At 39.9% G+C, this 23,021-nt stretch overlaps 1 protein-coding gene and 1 long non-coding RNA gene across 2 annotated transcripts in view; both read right to left on the bottom strand.

Annotated features, from left to right (window-relative positions):
• Window positions 1-22,809, bottom strand: part of LOC116217585 — a 79,890-nt gene extending 57,081 nt beyond the window's left edge. The window contains exon 1 of the long non-coding RNA XR_004162278.1: window positions 21,939-22,809. This is a non-coding gene — a long non-coding RNA (uncharacterized LOC116217585). The remainder of the gene's footprint in view (window positions 1-21,938) is intronic.
• The window catches only part of LOC104915579 (maestro heat-like repeat-containing protein family member 2B), a 445,385-nt gene that overhangs the window by 322,831 nt on the left and 99,533 nt on the right, over window positions 1-23,021 (bottom strand). The gene's annotated exons all lie outside the window — the stretch shown is intronic.

Below are 23,021 nucleotides of genomic sequence, written 5' to 3'. Positions count from 1 at the left end.
ACTGGACTGATCGTTGTGCAAGCAAACAATCCAGTTACAGCTTTCTGAAGGAATCCGCTGGCAAACAAGCAAACATGGAGAAAAGAAAGCACAAAATTTGGTACTTTTTTTAAGTCTGCCATGTCAGGGCCCTTGTGTGCAGGCCATTGTTGTCAGAGTGACCCTCCATCTGTCTCACATGCACACAGGGAAGAAACCACGTTCATTATTATTGATTACTTTAGGTCTTGCAGGGTTTTGTAATGGAAAGGCCAGTGTCAGCGTAAGACAATAATATGGTGAGACCTTCCCTTGGCCTCTTTGTTTAGGCTCCACGGGTGCCTCAGTCACTTTGTGTATGTGTCTAAGCCAAACATCAGTCAGAAACCTGCCATGTCTGTGGGATACAAAAAGCTGGTATCTCAGTGCGTGAGAGAATTTCACAGCCAGGATCAAGTTTACTTCGAAGACTGTGCAGTGAGGGGAGAAATGCCTTGGATATTTAATGGCACAAAAGTCAGCACTGCTCATTTCTCAAACCATCTTAAAAGGAGAGATAGAAGCCAAAGAGGTGTTGCAGCTGGGATTTTTACATTATGAGTTCTCACCAACACTGGAAATCACCTGTACTTACTGCTTAGATGTAAATCTCTCTCCCAAAGCCAGCAGCAAAACTATTCCTGAAGAGAAACTCCACAATAGTTAAGACTATAGGAACATCCTGGGATACAAAAAGATGACATGTAAATAAAACACCTTCTAAGAGTAATGCCACCTATTTCTGTTCTTGTGTTGCCTATTACAGGCAGCCTGAGAACAGCTGTGTCAAGTTTCACTGCACTGTAAACTGACAAAGAATCAAGGTTGAGAGGTTCTACTCTTTTAATTCCAAAATGATTGCAGGAAGTCATTCCATTTTGGAAAGACAAAATGAGTGAGAAGTAAGAACAAGTATTTAGAAGCATATAGAGAAAATAAGCAAAGATATTTCTTGCTAAAATTCATGTCTTTCCTTTGTTTTCTCATAATTTCTTATAAAAATAAGTGCAGCACATGTAAAACTATTATTCATTATATAAATAAGTCCATCATGCGTAACACATTTAACTTCATGATCAGTGAAGACCTTTAATCATTTTTTACTTTTTGTTTCTGATTTTACTTGAAAATAAAATATAACAATTTTCTATCTTGACATTTCAGCTTAGAAAACAGAAAGCTCCAAATGAGTTTCAATAGTAATAAACACTAACAGATAACTCTATTTAAGAGCTCAGTTCTTTCTGAAGAGAACTAAAGAGAACTACAAATCTAATTAGGAATACAGATCTAGCTCTTGTACATCCCTAGACTGTCACCTGAGATTGTGTGCATAGCTTGAGCTACTTAACATAGAAATGGGCAACTGCACTCCTTTAAGCATAGCCATTCCTTTTCAGGTTTTCTAAAGTGCTCTGCATTACTATCATGGCTAAAATTTCTTTGAAGAGCCAAGGACACTCAGGGTATCACGTAGATATTGAAATCTAAGACAGATACCCATATCAAAACAAGTCTCCCAAACCTGTCCTTACTTGGAAGTCTGTAATTATAGGCATTTTTGTAACTATGCCTACCAAAAAGCCATCTTGACTCCACAGGGCACCTCAGCACTCTGTTGTTTGCCAAGCTGTCATCTTCAAGTATGGTGAGTCTTCCAAGGTTTTCATTAGTAAATGAAAATGGTATACAGGAACATTTCTTGCTACTGAGTTAGATTTGTCCAGACTAATATACTCTGAGGATGTCTCATGGCATGAGTTACGCCTACATCAACCGGCTTTCTTCCAAGTAATTCCCGAGCATGGTTTGAGTGCTGTAGAGACTCAGTAGATAGCCTGTATATGCTCAGGCAGAAGTTTGCTACCATAGATAGATGTGGACTATCCTATGCAAGTTGACTTCAGTGCCCAAAACATCTTTAATCTATGTAATGTACTGATATAGATCTAGCCAAAGACAGCGTAATACAGTATATCATTTGGCTTACCTAAGTCAGCAGTGCTGACGTCAGTGCACTGAAGCCACATTACAATGCAGGAAGGAGTGGTAGATCAATAGTCAGGGAAAGGAAGCAACAAAAGTGTCTGCATTTAGCCTGCTATCTAGAGTGCTCCCATGGCTTGATGAGTGGTCTTGGGTTCTTGTTCCTGCTGAGGAGTTGATTGTGCATTTTTATCTAATGACTCTTTAATGGAAATACATTCCTCAGGAGCTGGTACAGCTGTAATTGTGTCAGGGCAGATCAAGCTCTGTGAAGCTGTTTCTATTTGAAGGGAGGAATTTTTAATGACATTTATTGCTCCAGTCAATATCAAAAGAAAGTATATAATTTAAATATATGTTTGAAATAAAGATGGATGATTCAATACTAAATGAATTTTTAACAATGGCAAACTTACAGGAATAATTAACCAGTTTGACTTCCATATAAGAAAATAAAATTTAGTGTACTCAGACTTGAACTGGATAACACTGAAAAGGTAATTCACACATTACCCAAAACACAGGGTCAAATCAACTAAGTCTAGTAATAAACTAATGTTGATTCAGCAAATATTAACCTCTCTTAAAAGGAGGAAATCATTTTTTATGACAAATAAGCTCAGCAGTTTAAAATAAATGGTAAAGCCATCCAACCTCTTCAGAAAATTTAATTAAATTTTATATACCCAGTTTAAAAGTATGAATGCAACATGAAATTACATCAATTCAGGTTTTCAATCTGGAATGAAATAAATCAGTAAGCAAACAGACCCTACACTGTCCAAAACCCAAAATAACTGTTGTATATCTTTCATTCAAATATGCCAATACAGTTCAGAGTTATTTTTTAGAGCATGAGTTCAAAGTTATTTTTGGAAGGCATGAGAAGACTAAAACATGGACTGTGTAAGATCCCATTTCAGTATACTCACAAGTTTCTATTTGTACTACTATCTGTTTTTAATTACTTATTTTCCATATCTTTTTCAATGTACTACTCATTTTTTTCCAGGATTATTTTTCTAGAATGTTGATCAAAATTGCAAAAGAGATAAATTCTGCACTCAAATATTCATATGTAGATCCAGCAGAAAATTGTGTCTATTTTTATGGCATATTTTATTGCAGTGTCAGAAATGAATGAATATGATATCCTTATTCTAAACAGAGACTGTAAATAGTAAAGATCTGAGAAAAAGACAAAGAGTGAGAATGAAGCTACTTGCAGTCTGAGGCAATAACTAGTACAACTGAGGGAAAGGCAAAGTCAAACAAATAGAAGATCTTTCAGGACAACTGTAGAAAAACCAGTACGGTTTTCAAATCCAAAAATACAGCTACAGCAAATAAGATCATCTTTTAGTCAACAATGTATTTGACTTTTTCCTTCCCCTCTCCTCCCCCTCCCTCTTTTCCCTCCCCTCCCCCTTTTCCCTCCCCTCCCCTCCCCTCCCCTCTCCTCTCCTCCTTTTTCCTTAAAATTCAGGCTGGAGCATGTTCCCCAAAATTGTGACGGAGTGTGTGACAAGATGCTGTGTGTTAGGTATAAATAGATAAAGAAATAACTTCCAATAGAGTGTCTGTGATTTTAAGTTTCATGATAAAAAAGTTAAAAAATTTACTTTTCATATTGATTATCCACCATAATGTAACAAAGTTGTAATACTAATTTATGAGAGGTATTCCAAAGTAAAAACAGAAGACATGTGTAGCTGTATTCCAAGATAACTCAGTAACTGCCAATCAGGACAACATAATTGATTTTACTGAGTTTACCTCATGCTAAAATTGAAACACTTTACTTTCACAAAAATTTTTCCAATTATATTGGAAAGTATGCTTTTTATCCCAAGGAAAAGAAAACATCTCTTTCAATAAAAACATTACTTCTGTTTTTTACCACTGAGTTACCATGTGTTCTGAAACATATATATATCCCTTCTTATGCTTTTCCAGCTATTATATTGATTACTACAGAAAACTACTCAGTTATTTCAGCTGTCACTGACTTTTGAAGGTTCTGTAACTTAAAATACTTAAAATAACCTCTAGTTTGACTCTTGTAAACCATCCAAACATTCTTGATAGAAGTACTATTTAACCATCAGTGATTTTTAGGCATATTTAAATACCTGAAAACTGAAAGCCAGTGTGTCCTTTGGGAAGATTGAATTCCATTTCCCACACAGTATTTCTTAACATTTTTAAACTCTGAAAACAAATCAGTCATTAACTGTAGAACATTTTCTACTATTTATGAAAAGAACAAGCCAAGGAAGCGCCAAACTTGAATTAGCAATTAGATTCCTCATCCTTTTGACCTCCATGACAGATTCTTTATTCAAGAATACAGATATTATATACACTCTCAAAAGGAGCCTGGAGAAACAGCTGCAGGAGTGGATGCAGTGTAAAGGTGAGAGGTAATGAGCCCCATGGTGGAAGGGATAATCTGTATTTTAGAATAGGAGCCTTAGCCTTTTAACAGGTTCAGGAGAAAACAAGAAAAACGGCAGAGTGAATCACAGTAGGACAAGAAGAAAGGAATTCATCTGAAACACTGAATATTTTGTTGACATAAACGAAAGAACTGCACACACAGTATTAGATAACAAGTGCTCATACCACTCTTCCAAATTGACTAAAAAACAATGAAAAAAACATTTTTGACTTGGTCCTGTGTGCTGTGATTTAACAGGAAGGGAGTGGTCCTTTCCAGTGCAGCAATCTGAATCTGTGGCCATGGTGCAAGGGAGGCTGGCAAGTACTGCAGGCTGATGTCATTGCTGCCTGACAGCAATTTCCTGGCTCTGCTTGGTATTTCTCTTGGTGTTTCCCACTGGACCGACCATGTTCCATTTGTCACTATGCCCTGGATTGTGCAGCAGCAAAGCTATGTAAAATTAATTTTCTGATATCATGTTTAACCTTAGAGTGTACCAAGAGGACTGGATGTCCTCTTCGGCTTTATGCTGCTGATATTATGTAATTATTATATTTGCAGTCCATATTAGTGAATTTAAAAGATTTTCAAATGATATAATTAAGCATTTTAAACCTGAATGTACAAATTCTTTGACAGAAAAAGGGGCTAACCAAGAGCTTTGTTGCAATTGGAGCCTAAAGAATATGAACAACTTGTGCCAGAATATCACAGCTTCACCCCTGCATGCTCTGAACATAGAAGCATTTTCTGAATACAATTCTCTGGGCCAGCCATAACCATGGTGCTTATTGGTGGGACAACACTGCAACTTTTCTAACTGTATGCCAGGTAAGACATGAGATCAGAAGGATGGTGATCTCGTCTCCCAAGTTATGAAGAACTCCATAAAAATTATCCATAATGGCAAAATCAGGATACGAACCTCAGGAAGACATAAGAGTTATTGTACATCTTTGTTAACCTTATAGCAGAAATTGTGTTTCTCTGGTTCAAAACTCCAATGTCTCTTGAAAAGAAAATATCTCAAAGCTGAGTTCTACGTGCACTGGGAAGATGTCTTCCTGAGACAGATGTTATGAAAAGAGAATCGGTCTTCATTTTTCCTCTCATACTGAAGTATTTAGATGATAAAGTGAAAAAGTAGAGCTACCAGATTTACATGTACTGTTACTTTAAATATGCTTTCTTGTACATTTAGTGCCAGCCACACCTCAGTGAGTAAGCCAGGACAGTTTACTTCATGCTCTCCAAGTCCTGCAAAGTCATCACAGCTCCTAGCAAAGGGTAAACAATCCCAAACAATGAGTCCTGATGACACGAGCAGAACAAAAGAGTTTGTTGCAAGCTAAACTTGCTTGTTTATTACTAATAACAAACACATAAAGGAGTAAGAAGATAACATTTGATTCAGTAAGACATCATTTCCATTTATTCTTCTCCCTGTGAAGGTGGAGTAGTTATGTACACTGGGACTTGACAACAAACACGAGGGGGGGAGTAGTGTTGTTTCTCTGTGCCATTCTCCTACATACACTTACTTGTTTGCAAGTGAATGTAAAGCTGGCAGTCTGGGCAGCTTCCCATTGGCAAACTGAATAGTACACGCAGCTCTAGCCCCGTGCCATAGTTCAAACATGGAGGCTTGACTAACAGGCTCCTACTTCTTTGATGCCTACTGTCTCTGCTACACCAATTAAAGTCAATGTTTAAACCTGGACTCCAGCTTCTACAGAATGTTCTACATATAAATCCATTCACACCTCTGAGGCAGTTTTCTCCTTGAGGGGAGATCAGGATACCAAAACCCAAAATGCACGTACAGCACATGACTATCTTAGTTTGTGTTAAAACTTTAAAAAAAAAATGGATGCGGTCAATGTCTTTTAATACCTAGATAGCAAATGACAACATATACCTAATTCAAAAGCAGAGGTGTTTGAAAGTTTTGGGTTGAAAGTTACTAATTTGAAATGTGTACTTATATATCTAGTTGTAGATTGCCCACAGTGAAACTCAGGAGGCAGATAAGTATAAAAGTTTTACTCAATTACATCATTTTACCTCAGTCTGTATTGAGACAGAGCAAAAATATTGCTGTTGCTGCACTGGAAGCAAGTTAATTCAACTTTGGGTGGGAGTGATTGAGTTTGGCAAGAATTCTATTACTAATGACTTAGGGGACTTTAAACTGTGCAAATTATCTTGGATTGCAGTCCTTAGTTTATATGCTCCATGCTCCATCCTCAGGCTCCATTGCAGCAGAGTTAACACTGAAGAGAGAAAATACAAAACAGAATTTGCCACAGATTTTTCTGCAACCTGTTAATATGATAGCCAGGTAATACCTTTGGTAGGTCAGGTGTAACGCTATTGTTGTAGAATAGCTTCTCAGGCTACTGAAGGCTCAGGCCTTCAGTAGGAAGCCAGCACGTATTCATCGTACATCAAAAGTAGTACTGGATAGAGCTGGACTGCTAAAATGTTTGTGGTGTCTGGAAAGCAAATGGATTGAGCATGTTCATTTGTTTTGATTTCATTTTCACAAGCAAGAGGAGCACTCTTCAGTCAGCAAGTGCTGTGAAGCAGTGGTGCATCAATTGTCCACAGATACTTAAAGCATGGAGCTCTCCTGGCACACTGCCACTGCATGACCGCTGCAGCTGTATTGGCACGAGAGTTGTTTGCTAATTTGATCCCTATGAAGAAAGTGAGACCATAATTGCTAATACCACTGATAGCTCTGAATACAGCTATCATGCAAGCACAGTCTCATCCTTCATGGAGCCATTTTCTCAGTCTGCCTGTGAATTGTTCCTGGAGTTGTTCCTCTGGCTTTCCTGGGCAATGGGAAGCATGCCTTGCAGCTGTTTCTCAGAAGATTTTGGCATGTGGCTGGTGAGCTCACATGGATTGTCTGTCTCGGCCTAAAACAGCTGTGGAGTCACAACACACAGTGCAAGCATGGATAGTTACCATGAGGTAAAGTGGGATGGTGACTCAGCATATTGCCTCTTCTGAGGCAATGTGCACGCATTTATCCCATGGTTAATGGAAAGAAGCTACCCCACTCACATGGAGGGACCAGTTATACTGATTGCCCCTTGCATTCACTGGAAGAGAGGGCATACAAAAGCAATAATTGTTGGGGTAGCCCACGTGGTGAACCTCCACAGCGTGCCCCACCACAAAGGAACAGCTTTTTATGGCCCTACCCCAAGTGCACAACAAGGGGCTGATAGGTTTGAGTCTGCTACCTAAGATCATTCTTATTATTTAAAATGCAGAACTCTGAAATCACTGTGGTGATCAATACAATACAACTAAGCAAACTAAATACATAACTATTCCAGATGAGTAAACTTGGAAATGTCCCTTTTGACCTTTTTGAAATGCTGTTCTTCGTCATTGCCAAGTAGAATTCCAAGCAGCTTAATCAGAAGAAGATTTGGAGCAGTGATGGATGTGTTTGGGGGTTCAGCACAAGCTGAACAATGTTCTTAAAGATTCCTAGATGTCTGATCAACTGAGAAGGTCATTCCCCTTCACCACATTAGCCTCATCATATTTTAAAAAATTGCAAGTGACTTTCAGTTTTATTCCAGTCCAGTAGTGCACATCTCATCTTGTCATGCAAAGCACAAGAGGGAAGGCAAGCGAGACAGAAAGAGAGAGGGGTGAATTTACTCCAGATGCCCAAGCACAGAGGCAGATCATGCTCGTAGTGCTCACTGGGACGTGACCCAGAAGAGCACTGAGGTGAAGCAATTAACAGGTGGTAGAGCAGCAGCAATATGAACCAACATTGCACTAGTGATTTCAGCTTGTTCTTGCACATACAGGTGTCATGGCTAGGCCCCTCCATCTCAGGAGACAGTCTTGATCCTAAGCATCCTTCATTTATCAAAGATAACAAGCAGAAACTGTGAAATGAAAATTAGAACCTAATTGCTGTAACAGCAATTGTCTTCTTATAGACAAACCACAGATGACAACATTTATCTGTCTTCAGTTGGTTGGAAAGAACAAAGGCAGTTGCAGTCCTGGCTTGAGCCCACACCTAAACAGCCACAAGTGCTTTTCCTCTCAGCCAAAAATCAGACCCAAAAAACCTGACAGCACAGCTGCTCACGAACCAAGCAGAGGCTCTACACCAGACGTTTTCCCCTGCATCTAACTGAAGCACATCCACATCCGTCACAAAGATGCCTTTGGTACCTTGAACTCCAGGCCTGAGTCCTGTGGATCAATCAATGCACTCCTGAGACAGTCATCACTCGGCACACCCAGCCAGGCCATTGGGACACTTGGAATAAGTGGTCCATGATAAAGGCACTGCAGCTACCCTCTGTGTGTGTGTGTTTGGGAGGCTTTGTCTGTGAAGAAGAGGTGAGCGCCCTCTCCATGCTGCGATTGCTGTTACGAAATCTTTATGGGTTTTTAAAACAGGAAGAGGCTTTTTAGCCCATATTTCTCTAGGCTGAGACAAGGTACTTTAGGCTGCAGGCAGGGAATTCACTATACAAAGTGGTTTCAAACGTGTCTTCTTTTTTCCTTTGATTCAATTCAGAGTCTCAGACTTGTTCAGCGCTTAACAACCTAGGAGACAATACAGGCTTCTCAGCTGGTGCTATTAAAGGCAGATAGAGAAACAATTAACCTAGAGCCCTGGGAGCAACATTATTTAAAGACAATGTTAAGAGGAATTTGCCACATGAATTCTGTCAATCAGTCATTACACAAGCAGGGAAACTCTTTAAGGCAGATTACTTTTGTACAGTAAGCTCTCCCCATGCTTTGCTACTGTAATAAGTTATATTTTCAGTTGAATACAAATTAGGAAAAAAAAACCAACAAACTGTTTATATGTTTTGTCTTCCAAATGAAGGCAGAAGGGGAAGTCATGACAGTAACTAAAAATGCACTGTGCTTATCAAAGCCCTGGTTGATCCTTCTTTACAAAAACGTGTGATTCAGTACTGTATATTAAGACACATTTACCATTTAGAGTCTCACTGGGGGGCTACTGTCTCTCAAAAACAGCAGCAATTTTGCTGAGCCAGAAAGGAAGAAAAAGGCTAGAGAATAATGTAAATGATCTACTTCTACAGGCAGCTGTACCTCTTAAGAAAACATTAATATATGCGAGAAATAAGCTTTTAGGACGACGATATACATAATGAATTGTAGGTATTTTACTAGTAGAAAAAAAAATTGTACAGTTTGTACTGTTTTTATGGCCCATGCCTCTGTGATCTGTGTAAATTATCAAAGATGGGGAAAAACCGGTTCTTTTTGAACTGCATATCCAAGTATAAAGAAGTCTTTAGTCAGCGAGTAACACGTGAAGAGATGACCTTTCTGAAGAGCATGGAGAGTACTTATACTTTCTCTGTTAGATACTTGCTTAAAAGACTTTTCTGTGTGCAGGCTTCTTTGTATTTACATTGAGAACAAGCCTTGAAGAGCTTACTTTCAAGCATACACCCTGGGACTGGTTACCCTCTTAAATGGTGCAGCTAGCTCTCAACACTTCAGCTTTGCATGGAACAAAGTAGGGCTGTATGCAGCAAGAGCACAGAACATTCTAGCTCAATGATGTAGTACAAAAGAAAATTCTCCATCTATATCTTTTTTTCTGTTTTCAAAACAACTCTGCCAACCTTATGCAGACCTTTCAAAAGGACTAAGAGAAATGGAGAGCGCTTTTTATTATACTTGTGAATTTAAAAAAAAGGAAAGTCATTTTTCCAATCACCACATAAACTGCATTCAAACTTTTACAACTACGTGATAAGGTATGAGAACATATGAAACAAATGAGCAAATGAAATCTAAGTTCTTCTTTTTCTTCTCAAACTCAGAGAACAAAAGAAAAAGAAAAACAAATTGTCCTTATTCATCAGTGACTCATTATCAGTCCTTTATTTGTGCATTCTCAAAGCCAGTGGAAAAGTCAGGTTAAACTAAACTGGCTTGCAATCAGTGGAAGGTCCAGCTCTGCTGTGGAGTGGTTACAAAGAGAAATTTGTCATGTTAAAGAAATCCACCTTTGTTCTCTGAGACTGCAAGATTTACTCAAAAACAATTAGGTAGATTTCATATTCTTAGGCAATTGCACCACACATGATTGCATATCATATTGGTACCACTGCACACTAACTATAGGAAAAACACAATCCTCTAAGCCATCACTGGAGCACATATTGAGTTGATTAAAGAACGGATAATTCACAGATCTTTAAAAAGCTGTGGGGAAGTTGCAAAAGGGTAATCGTCATTTTCAGGATAGGGAATAATCTAACAGCAAGTCCAAAACAGCAAATGAAATACACAGGTATCACAAAGGTTAGAAGAGCAGTCAGTGCAATTTGTCTGCCTTGATACGCTATGCCCATTCAAGCAAAACGTGTTTTCAAAACAAAAGCTTGGGCAGCTGGGAAGAAAGAATGCAGATTAGAGCTCCACAATGGGAACTGCCTCAGGGCTCCACTAGACAGCTAAGTGAGCAGAACAGTTCATATTTAAGAGCATAAAAGATTGCTGGATGGAGAAATAGGGAAATAATGCTGAGTGGCAAAGAGATGGAGCTTTCTGTGCATATGTCATCAGTGAGCTCATTCCTGGAATTCGATGTCCTTTTGGGGAATCCACACTTCAAAAAAGGAGGTCAAAAGTTTGAAAAGGGCTTAGGGGAGAATGGTTAAAGCAGGCGAATACAGCTCTTAGGTGGAGACTGGAGAAACTTAATCTGCTTGAGTTTATTAAGAGGTTAAGAAATTATTTGATTACAGCCTACTTGCATTTAGAGCAGGGCAGAGATTTAACAAAACTAATGGCTAATGAGACACAGTAGTTGAAAGCTGAGATCCAACAAAATCATCCTTCAACTTAAATTCAATGAAGATAACAAAGAATCAGTAATCACTGATCATCAGAAGTATAACATATTTTCCATCACATGAGTGGACATCACTTTGGAGGACAAACTTGAAGGTGGGATCCAGTTTTACCAGCTTTGCCACCAATGAAGCACAGTTTTGCTGAAATAAAAAAGAATAAGCCTCAGAAATGGACTTCTGCTTGTCCCTTAGCTCTCTCTCAGGCCCCATTTTGGACCTCTCCAAGGAGCTCTCCCCAAAAACGTACACACACACTCGCCATGGATGGTTCAAGACCACACATAGTGGTTATTGCAGAATTCTGCAATATCATCAGCAGAGAAGTTGGTATGTCTTCCCCAGTGGTAATGGAATGATGGAAATCTACCTCATGTTAGGAACTATTATATACAAGATATAAATGCAGTGCTTCTACTCTCAGACAGCCTAACTTCCCTTATCTCTGCTCATAGTAACACTTTACCAACTGTTTTATTCTGCACTTTTCACAGTTTTGGCTTGTTGCAGATAATATTCTAATCCTGGCCACCTCCTTAAAATCATTCTGTAAGTCAGTCAGGCACAACAAACTTGGGACTATTTCAAGTGCTAAATAAAAGAAGTCTTTGCAGCAAGGAATCATGCTATAAAAAGTACTGACTGATTATATACTGTACGCTCCTTGTTTTACAAATATTTATACAGCAGTTAATGGAAGCTATTCTGCTCTCTAGATTCTAAGATTTTTCAAAAACTGGATTTAAAAAAATCAACTATTTTCTTCAACACGGCACAAAAGCCTGCAATCCAAACTTCCTATGTAGTTTCTGAACAGGTAATAAACGTTAGACTGCATCATAAAGAAATGGAATGGAAAGATTTTTTAGTTTATTCAACAGTTTTCATAATATTTTTATCTGGCTTTTGGTGAGGTAGAAACAGACTTTGTAATCTGTTACTCATCTGGTAAAGACAGGGAAGATATTTGTTTTTCTGTCTGAATCAAATTGATACTTTTCCCTTTCTGCTTTTTTGCTTTTTATTAGCTGAAGAAAATACGGAGGTAATAAAAAAGAGGAATCAAAATATGGAGCATTCTGTATAGCTTCAGTCCATCCTATTCAAAACAGGGGAGGGGAATAACGCTGTTGCAATTTTGTATGTAAAAGTTTTCATATCTGTTACAGTCTAAAAAAAAAAAAAGTAACTTTCTGCAAAGTCTATTATCAAGACTCTACATCCATAGACAAAATATTAGGTAAAACCAAAGATTTATTAGAAAGTTGCTGCGCGCAGGTGCAACTGTAAAGTGAAGAGGAAAGAAATTGTGTCTGGGTGGCTAACAGGGAATGGGGGGAGTTCAGCCTGAAAGAGGGCAAAACCAACAAAAATGACTCTGAATCTTCCACTTCAGTCTCAATTTGCAGAATGGGTAATCAGAAAAACCTTCTATTTGACTTCTCATTTAAGAGGATTAGATATGGATTCTCTGAGACAAAGAATATGAATATTAAAATTTAATTTAGATGAAATTGCTTGAATCAACATAACTGCACTTTAGAAAACTATGAATATGTTTTACAATTCAAACCCAGCTCTGGACACATGCAGCATTTTAGCCACATGTAAGATTTTTCAGCAATTAATGCTCTGAGTATCTTAGAATGTCCACTTAGATGACAGTCTAAAAAAAGTGTATACTGTCTATGGTTTAACAAAAGAGCCATGAGGCATTATACTTGGCTATTTAAAATTGCATATAGCATATGTTAGGTAATGCATGTTATAAAAAATCATGGGTTTATATTTATAACACATATAACACTAAACATTGCATAATACATTTTATGTTATACCTAGGTCAATCTGAACACAATGCCTCCTATTTATTTCCATGGAAACTACGACAGATACAAAGAGCCCTGTAACACCATTTGACGAGCAGATCCTCATCTATAAAACGCTATTTTGCAACGCAGTCACCACCATTAGCTATGCATTCTCACCAGCGATAAACAAGAGGATGCATTTGACACTCATAAAAATCTGCACCAGCAGAGGTGAACCACTGTCACTGCCACCACTGCTGAAATGCACCACCCACTGCCTCACTGTGCTCACATCCACTGTTTGGTCTCCAGAAACGTTCAGCAAGCATCGATGAATGTCAATGGGTGCCATTTTTTCCACATGGAGGAATTCAGTGCCACCCCTTTGCTTCATCCACACTTCCACGTCAGATACCATTGTGTTGAACTGCCTCCCTGCTGTCATCTGGCACATGGCAACAACATGAAAGGGATATTGGTGGGAAGGCTCAACCACTACTGCCATAACACCAATATCTTCCACTGTCATTGTGGGCCAATATGATAAAATAGGAGGCATTACTTTTGGAGCAGCCCTTGCATATTATACCATATGTCATATTACCTTCTGAGAACTCTATGTCCGGGACACTATCTTTTTTGATAGTATCAAGCTTGTCCTTCATTAAATTAAAAATATATATATATTAAAGATCTTTGAATGAGCCAAAGCCTCTTGAATTAAAACTGTAATTTCATGTCAGAAGGCTTCTTAAAACAATTTTGCTTTGAAAAATGCAAGGATAAAGAAAATAGATTTAATGGCCTGTAGATTGTTTATATTTAAAAGTAAACAAACAATTCTTGATACTTTCTTTTTAGCTCAGTCCTTGGTGCTCATCAGTACTCCCAAGAGCTCCATGAACACTGATCACCAGTCATACGTGTCTGACCTGTATGCACTTTACTGTACTATCACTAATTTTTTCTAGGCATATCATCTTGATTTTGGGTGGCAATTAATCCAGCAGTTACTGATGTGACATCACAGGAACTGAAACTCGCTCTTTGAGCTAGCATGGGGCTCTTAATCTTCTGGCTGACATGCACTGCCCTGTAATTGTTTCTCCAAGAGATGATGGCCTATCTTGCAAGTCCATATATTTGGATATATAATTGCTAGCTTGTCAGTATAATGGGCCAGGATATTGGAATTTGTGTTACTAATCATTTAAGGCAATAGGTAAGATAATAATTCATAGTAGGGATAGTAAAAGTCATCACAAAATATATTAATTACCAGAAGTGGATGACAGTCAGAGCTGGTAGAAATATTTTATTCCATTTGTGTTATGGCAGATATATATATATATAATCACAGAGAAACCTCCTGCCTGTCTCAGCCTGCAGACTCCTATTCATAGCACTGTAGAACGCTGTATAATGCAGACCACGTTTTGAGACAAATAATCATTAAGTGTTCACTCATATCAACAAAGCTCAAATTCACAGTCATAGAGATATAAACATCCAAAAATAGCAAATATCTTTCTTATAGCCACTAGTAACTGACACAGGTAGCATCTTTAATTTTGTGACATCTATATTTGGTTTACAGGAAATTATCTCTTCTGAGCGTGGAACACTTCACATCCATGCCCACAGTTTGTGATTAGTTATGCAGCTCATAAAACTCCATAGAAAGATTGGTTTCCTATGAAAAAACATATCCTTTGTTCCTTTATTCCACCATCACTGATGTGACAGTCCAATTCCATCTCTAAAACACTTGCTGCTGTCTCCTCCCTATCATCCCAATGAAAAAGCTTGTGTGTGTGCTAGCCAGCCAGCCCTAGGCATATGCTAATAGGTCAGCTGCTACTACCAAAGACAGTGTTGGACAGACAGATGCTGTGATCACGTAAATCACATTTCCCTCAAAAATCACACCAGTAGTTCCATGGAAGTGGGAAAAAAAGGAACGAATACTGTCATAGAACGACTTGGGTTGGAAGGGACCTTAACGATCATCAAGTTCCAACCCCTCTGCCGCAGGCAGGGCCATCAGCCTCCACATTTAATACTAGACCAAGCTGGTCTTTCAAATGCTGTACTTCCAAAATCACCCATAACAATATGTCCAACTAATAACTTCAGTTGAACATTACATTAATTTCCTTTTTCCAGCTGCCCTTCAGCCTCAGCATAACTGTCAACTGAAAATTTTTGCTAATGGCTATGTTCTTTTATATGCCAGTCCTTGATTAAGAGATCAAAGACACTGATTTCAAAACTAGTCATTATACACTGCTCTTCAACTTACTAACAAGACTTTCACTGTCAGCCTGGCAATACCTGTCACAATATGGACACTAGCTACTTTCAGTCTGTTGATCCCTTACAGAAGTTGGCTGAGTTGAATTTTCTTATTATTCATCAGGTGCAGAATTTGCTCTGCTAACAAAGACACCTACAGAGCTTCCTCTATTCAGTTTATCAAAATGAAGACCCAGAGGTAATAAGGTTAGAGTGAACAAATGCTCTCAGAAGGGAAAAATACTATTTTCTAATGTAAAAGAATGAACTGAAACCAGTAGTTTCAAGTTGTCAAGATAGATATATCTGAAGAAGTATGTACACTCTTTAACAATGAATATGATCAACATCTGGCGTACAGTGAGCAAGTTTGGGATTTACATTCCTCTGTATACTCAGATAGAGGACCATAACTTTAATGTGGGATGAAATTTGGTCCAGGACATCATGCTAGGTTCAGAATGAAGATTGCCTCAGTAATAACTTTGAGTCCACATCACTGAAAATGTCATCTTGGATAATCAGGTGGATCTTTTTGACTTTAAAAGCCATTGAGTAAGAAATTAAATGCCAAGTTAAAGACTTATGAAATCAATATATGTGGTGTAACTGACAAACCTTTAGTTATTAGTATAGGAGCCAGCAATACACACCAACACTGAATTACAATAACACATATTTCTCTCATTCTCCTTTCTTGCTGAAGTATCATTTACAGGGATTCATAAACTGACAAATATATTAAAAGCCTAAAGTTGTGGTCACATTATCCATAGAAAGGCTCTCACAATGGTCAGAGAGGACAATGCAAGAATGCCAGTATAAGACATATGTTTCTATTGGAATAAATCATAATGCTCATAACAGAAATAAAACTGCAGTGATTAGAAATTGTAGCATAAAACAGAGTCTTTTTTTTTTTTTTCGTGACAGCAAGGCTAAGACTATTTGGGCCCAAACTGATGAAAACAACTCTTTGTTTAAATAGGAAGGAAACTTGGGGGAAAAAAAATCAAGGAAAGCTGAATACGCTGTGCTTAGAGAGGGTTATGAGCTGCTAATGACAATGTATTATTTTGAGTGAGGAGAGGAAAGGGAAAACAGTGACATAGCAAAGTGATGTTTTAACAATAACACTTTGGAAGTCTTATGAATAGATTCCTGACCTTTGCTGCAAAACAGAAGGGCACCAGGGCCCTACAGAGGTTCACATTTACTTCGCAAAAATAAATAGCAAGAAGACATTGTTGTAACCAGGCAGAGCAAACATATACGTAGCATTAGCACTTCAGTGTGACACTTCAGGCAAAGGCAGTGCCTCAGAACAGAAAAAAAATGAAACACAATGGATGGGAAGTATTAGGAGGGAGCTTCATGCAGTCCTTCCTTATTCTTCTCATTTCAGTTAACAAGTTTTCCATGTTTTTGGCACAGTGAAGAACTGGGCTGCAGTGTAACGTTTTCTTAGCTTATGTGGCTTACATGCTGCAGGTTTTTCACACCACGTCTGTCCTACTTTGACACACCACCCAGTGTCTGTCTAAACAAGGAGGGGAGCGGTTCAATGGTGGAATTGGATGGTCAAAATAATGAGCCACATTCCCACGTGCATGTAAACATCTCAGTCATCAGCACACCAGTGCCACTGACTTCAGCTAGACCAGTGCCAGTAGAATACACGAGTGTCTTCTGCTCCATTTTCTATTCAGGCAATAGAATCACAGAATCATAGCTTCACAGAATGACTTGCGCTGGAAGGGACTTCAAATATAACCTCCACCCCCCTCCCTCTCCACACACACACACCATGGGCAAAGTTGCCAACCAGGCACTAGATCAAGTTGCCCAGGGCCCAGTAGTATCCTGCAGAGTCTCTTTACTTGCAGCATGTGTTCGCTCCTCTCTGGTAGGCCACAGCACATACTCTGGTGTGAATTGCACAGTCCCCAGGCTGTTGCAAAGATCTGGATTGTCAAGGCGAGTGAAACTAAAGGATATCTTTGTGATCAGCAAATTCTGTCCGAGGCTACACATTATATGCTACCATGCCTTCTAAAATAAACAAGAGGCCAGAGGGGAAGGGTTTGTTGAAAACAGCTCGTTTGTTCCAACTGCTTTCCTTGCTGGAAAACAGCAAGGCAAAAGCATCCCTCAAAGCAGCACAGAGAGCTCATTGTGAAGAGCCAGCAAGTGACTCAGAGCACTGGAATTGAAGACGGCACCTCTCACCTCCAGGTCACCCATCTCTAACTATTTGCAGTTAGTGGAGGCAAGAAGTTATTGCCATCAGAGGGGCATTCAGCGAAATGAGCTGGTTGTCTGAGGACAGCTGTCCAGTCACACAGACCAGCCTGATATTATTGCCCAACACATTCTACTCTCCCAGGCTCTAGCCATGGCCATTCAATCATCCTCTGAATGGCCTGAAGCTCCAAGGGCCACCAGGCACACACTGCTGCTTGTCTCACTCAGTGACAGGCATGGTCACCCACTGAGAAATAGACAAAGACCTTCTCATGTTCCCTTTGTTCCTCAGTTCTTTCTTCCCTCAGAAAGAGCTGCAAGAAATGTTGTCCATACTTTTCTCCACTTCTGCTGAGCCCAGGCATTGAAAAGTGATTGGCCACGCCATAAAAATCATGAGTGCTAAACATATTCTATTTTGTATTGTTCAGTTCTCTTTTTATTTTTTGCATTTGTTTCATATTTATATTTTCAATTTCTTTTTTTTTTCTCCTTCTTAAGAAACTTTGAGACACGAGCACTCACATGGATCCAAAAGCACAACCTTCAAGGAACATTTCAAGCACTCTCATGCTCTCTTCATAAAAATAGGAGCTGGCAACATTGCCCCAGCGCTGATTTAGCACAATGCTGCTCAAATTCCAGGCACAGAGCAAATATCAGTAGCTGATTCCCAGTGGAGCTTAGAGGAGGTTGGTGGGATGGAGAATCAACTGCAGTGCACTTGGTTTGGGGCCAGAGAGACTAATATTGGGCCCTCGTCTATTGCAAGTCTCACAAAGAGCCCCGTAAAGAAATTAAGACTCTCTGGTACAAACTCAGCAGAGCTGTGGTCTCAATTGCTTCTCAGCCCTCCCAACAGAGGCTATTGGAGGTTAAAGCTTTGTACTCTCCAGGAGAGCATAGATCCCTTCATCACTGCACAAGAAATATGTCACACTTTTTGTTTTGACTCTGAAAGTTAGTTTTCTCCTTTGTGCCATCATCCATCCAGCAAGAGGATTAATATAAAATATTATGGCAAAGAAGGCTGTGTCTTCAGGACAGGAACTTCATGTATTTACAGAGATGCCATACAATTTACTTCCTCAATATCTGCTTTCCCCAAGTCTTTGTGCTTCCATCACTTCCAGGCTGCCCAGTGTTGCTGGCCAGCAGCCAGGAGCACAGCAACTGGCTACATCAATCACTTCAGCAGCTTAATCAAACTCTTCCTCCTTTTTTTCCCCCTATATCAAGGAAATGGCCTGCAGTTCTCACAGTTTGCTGGAAGCTTTATCTGGCTGACATTGGAGCATCTCAAACAGGCAAAAGATTTTACCTCCCTTTTGAATTCAGAGACACAAACAGGTCTAGAAATACGTTTTAGGCACTGGACCCTAGGAAAGGATGTCATAGGCTAAAACATAATCCATGCAGAGCTAAGCACTTGGAAATTTACTTTCACAATATGCAACACCCAGCAGCCAAAAGCATTCTGAAAAATAATATCATCCCAGAAGAAATTTTCTGACACCCTGTGAGAGGGGTCAGTGCAAAAGAAAGATTCTCCACACAGACCACAAATGTGCTCGGATATCTGTCAATCTTCATGATGTAGATCTCTACTTTCTCCTCACAGATGAGCTGCCGTTGTTCACTTTAACCTTCCTGTGCTCAGCCAAGCTCAATGGTATTCAGAAAAACAGCTCTTAGTGCACGAGGCAAAGTTTGGCACTACGTCCTAAGTGGGCATACACTGTATTGGGTGAAATGAAAGAAAAAAGACAGTTTTAAACCCTCCTGAAACTGGGCATGCATGAAGATAGGAATGCAAGACTCACAGGATCAGAAATAGCATGTATCAGCAGCAAATCTGCTGCTGTAACTCGCAAAGGATTGAGTGCTAATGGGCTCTGGTCTCCACTCCCAGTGTTGTGGATGCATTTGCTAATCAGAGAAGATAAAGGAAACAAACACTTAAGACATTATATGGAATTTTTTATAGATTATATTCACCAAGTGTCTACAGTGAAATTTAAGCCTTGTGTCTAAGCCTCAGTCAATAATGGGCCTTGTATCTGTCACTATATTACTCATGAAGTATGCATTAATGAGTGTTTATGTGCCCTCTAAATGCCTGAACAAGTGTCAGAACCAAAGTTGTTAGAACCAGGGATTTTTCAGTGCAGCATACTGTTGAAAATAATTATTTCAGAGTGAACCAAGACTGGATATTTTTTACTGGCCTTTTTAATAAATGCAAAGCACAACATTCCCCAGGGACATACATGATGATCAAAATGTTGAAGGTATCGATAATGCCATTTTCCCAGGATCCAGGAAACTTTGGTTCTTTCTGCTCCCTGACAGCTGAACTGGGGTAATCAATCCCTAAGGATGTGAACAAAATAAACTGAAAAATAACTTCAGTCCTGGAGTTTAAATCTTTCTTCTCACCTAGTTTGACTTGAATTGTTTTATATTTTGTGACCCATTTAGTGACTGTAACAATAGATCTTTCTTATTGTACCAGAACTGCATGCAACTATATTCCTGCTTCTAATAAAATAAAGATTTAAATACAGCAGATTATTTTCTCCACCCTGTCCGACATGAGCTATAATCAGATTTTTTTCTCTCCCTTTCATGAACACCATCTGTTTGTGACCATTAAAATCCATTCTCTATGCTGAAGAGATGGGAATTCAGAGGGATGTGTTCGAGCCACTGTCCAAGCAGTACTGTCATTCCTAAGGGATCCATTACAGCTTGACACACCCAAGTATTTATGAGCCATAAACTGCCTGCCTAAAATGGCGATTCATCACCGTGCCCTGACAATGACAGAGTGTGTTGTAGCTGTGAGAGAGGGGAGGAGGGGAAGGGGCTTTAAGAGGATTTTTTGAACCAGCAGTGTTATATAGCATCAGTTTTTTTTCCCACTATGGCACCTCGTTTCCAAGCCATTTGCTTTGACAGTTCTCACAGCCAACGTTAAATTAACCAGATGCCTTGGAACTGGATCCCAAACAAGACAGCTACAAGGTCACTGCTTTCTGGCGTCATCATCTGCTCTGGGATCGGGGCTGGCTCGGTGTGCACACAGAGCATCCAGCTGCTTTCCCCACTGCAGTGCTCACCTCAGGGCTGGCTGTTGGACAGGGTGCGGCTCCCACACCAGCGTGACTGAGTGCCCGGCTCTCCGCATCCAGGTGCAACCTGAGCAAAAGGCCACACGTTTTACATTCCTACTAACTTTTTTTTTGCCTGCTATTTCTGAGGCAGATTTTATCCTCATGTTACAAAAGCGATGTTAGAAAACTGATGAAAGAAACAGCACCAAGATAAATGAAGAAGTCAGACAGAGCAGCAAATGGGATTTTCGACAGAGATCTAATACAGATAGATAAATTCAAGATTTTTGCTCCACAAGGCAGCATAGTTCTCACACACACATAAGGAACTGCGAAAGAGAACAGAGGAAAGGAAATACAAATGCTGTCAAGCGTAAAGGTTGTCTTCCATAAAAATTGGCTCTGAACACTTCTGAAGCTTTCTGAATTGATTACTGTAAAATTTAGATGGAATTTGTATACTAAAAATCACTACCACTGTAGGAGCTGTTTGTTTTATTTTTAGACTTACCAGCCTAACATTCTAGCTCAGTACATCTCAGTGCCTGCCCCCATCTGGAGATTTACAAACAAGGCTCCTGCTTCTTAAGTTCCCTGGGAGTCCCAGGCTTACATGCATGAACAGAGAACACCAGTACACCAAGAGCATTTTGTTACACGGACGGCACCATAGTCTGACTTCTGTTTCATTAGAAAAATAAATATTGAGAAAGATAGGGAAAAATAAGAACAAGACGGATCAGGAATTCTTAATTCTTAATTTTAATAACCACTATGCATTGAATAACCAAACGACAGACACAGATAGACACTTGGGACTGAAACTGTGCTCCCCATCCTGTGCTAAGGGCTTTCACAAAAGGATTGCAGAGCCTGAGCCACAAAGCCTGATCCCGTGTGTTTCTCTTGTCTGGGCCTTCAGCTGCCTTTCCTACAGTGGAACAGTCTCACCATTGTCCCCAGCTTCCCATCAAAAGCATGGGTATTCCCCTTGGGCTGCAGCTTCCCATTTTCCAGCCAAGTTCTCCCAAGCAAGTAGGGAGATGTGCAACAACAACAACAAAAAAAGCACAACACCATTACTTCTGGTTACTTTGAAAGCAAATGGAAAAACCGTAACACCTACAGCCAGTGGGATGAAAGCTCTGCTGAGTCCTGACTTGTTTAAGCATCCGGAAGGGGGCGTGACCTCGCAAAAGGGGTCGACAACTCGCATTGTCCATCACCAAACTTCCAGCTGCCTTCACTGCTGAGAAAGGCATTCACTCCGCAGGGCTGCCCTAGCACCTGGGCGAGCCTCTCGCTACACAGCCTCTGGCGAGCAGCAACGACCTTGCTCCTGCACGGCGGCCGCAGGCATTAAGTAGAGCCCAGGGGCTGTACGAAGCGGGTAGATCCGGCCGAGCCGCACTCTTGGGCGCCCCCTTCTGGCCGGCGGCCGTCATGCGAACAAGTTACGCACGGACGGCTGTGAGCCGGAGCGAGGAAACTGCTTTCCGCGCTTCGCGTGACAAAGACACCATTTTAGAGAAACCTTCCCCTGAATTACCCAGACAGTATCACTGAGATCCGCCAAAGCTGCCCAGCGGTCCTGTGTTTACTTGGCATCCTCCTCTGTTTATCCCCACCCCAAACCTCACCTGTGTGAGGAGGGATTTACTCACGTGTTTTTGGAGAAGGAGTGAATATTATCACTGGTGGCCTTCAGAAGAAGTGCATGTTTAAGATCTGAGCAGAAAATAAATGAAAAGAGACAGCAGTCATATGGTACAGGCTGTTTTCCAAGGGTGACGTTTTCTAGCAAGTGTTGGCTTGTGGTACCAATAAGAAGCTAAGATGGGTGTGAAAAAAACTGATTGATATGAATAAAATACAGACAACAACACGGTTGCCCAGACTGAAAAGCATATGAGCTTCTTTGAGGAATTTCCACTATGTCCTTGTCACACACCACCTTGGAGAGGTCTGTAGAAGAGCCTCACAAGTGAGTTCACGTCATTGTTTCCATCTGACCAAAAAAAGAAAAGAGAAAAAGCAGAAAAACGCGTGCTTATTTTCAATCAGCCATAATGTTTGAATTCAAGGAGAGATGGGAAGAGAGCCTGTAAGTAACATGCCTAAGAGAATGTCATTAACGAGAAAGCACATCACATGAGTGACCAGCAAACGCTGGTATCTGAAATGTGTACAACCCATGGCATTAAACCAG

The sequence above is a fragment of the Meleagris gallopavo genome, chromosome 1, assembly GCF_000146605.3.
Source record: "Meleagris gallopavo isolate NT-WF06-2002-E0010 breed Aviagen turkey brand Nicholas breeding stock chromosome 1, Turkey_5.1, whole genome shotgun sequence".
In the NCBI taxonomy this organism is placed as follows: Eukaryota; Metazoa; Chordata; class Aves; order Galliformes; family Phasianidae; genus Meleagris; species Meleagris gallopavo.
This window is presented reverse-complemented; position numbering and strand designations above follow the sequence as displayed.